This window comes from Microtus ochrogaster, chromosome 10, assembly GCF_000317375.1.
Source record: "Microtus ochrogaster isolate Prairie Vole_2 chromosome 10, MicOch1.0, whole genome shotgun sequence".
Taxonomy (NCBI): Eukaryota; Metazoa; Chordata; class Mammalia; order Rodentia; family Cricetidae; genus Microtus; species Microtus ochrogaster.
In genome coordinates this window covers 41,351,558-41,352,495 of record NC_022016.1, presented here as the reverse complement: position 1 = coordinate 41,352,495, position 938 = coordinate 41,351,558, and positions in this window count along the sequence as shown.

Genomic DNA, 938 nt, shown 5'->3' with positions numbered 1-938 from the left:
CTCTTGTAGACCAGGCTGGTCTCGAACTCACAGAGATCTGCCTGCCTCTGCCTCCCGAGTGCTGGGATTAAAGGCGTGCGCCACCACTGCCCGGCAACATAAATTAACTATAAACCCAAATATAGTTGTTCTTGTTTGGAAACAGTTCTTGTGCTTTGAACTCAGAAAAGTCTTTGAGTAGAGTATGTCCTCTTGTAGAAAACTGACCTCAGCCAGCACCAAACTCTACACAAACAACCAAAGACATGAAAACCAAGAAACTTCTCTTGAAAAGAAAAAAAAATCTTTTCTATTAGTCTTGCTTTGTAAATACTTTCTGCTTGTATCTTGTACTTATCATTCTCAGCATGCCATGCTTTAATAATAAATGCATGCTGTGGAGAAACAGAAGCACAGTGGGTGGATTATAAGAAAAAAATATCCCTCAGAGGGAGTGAGGTGCTTACATCTTAGTCAGAAGTTGCTTGCTCTTATCTTGCTTGGTCTTATCTCATGAGCAATAGTGTAGAGTCATTTGAGTGGGGGTTATAGTTAAATAGATAAGAACATATTTCACCATCTTGTTAAATAGTACATTTGGTAAAATCCTTTCTAGACTAGTCCCTTGGGATGAAGCACCACCATAAGTCAATTAGGAGACTCTAGTTGTTTGAATAAGGCACTACAAATCCCTGGTCACACTCCACATTTTGGTTTATTATTTTAAGTTCATTGCCTGTAAATTTTCTTCCTTGACTTATCAGCAAGATTGAATAACTGATAATGGTAGCTGCTCTTTTTCTGGAGTTGTTTTAGAGCTGAAATGGGGAACTGGTAAGTGTTGCTAATGTGCCCTACAGTCAAAAGTACCACAAGGGGTGTATTTTTTCCTCTTTTGTTGCTGTGAAAAAGTACTGTGACACAAACAACTAAGAGAAAGAAGAGCTTATCTGGGCTTA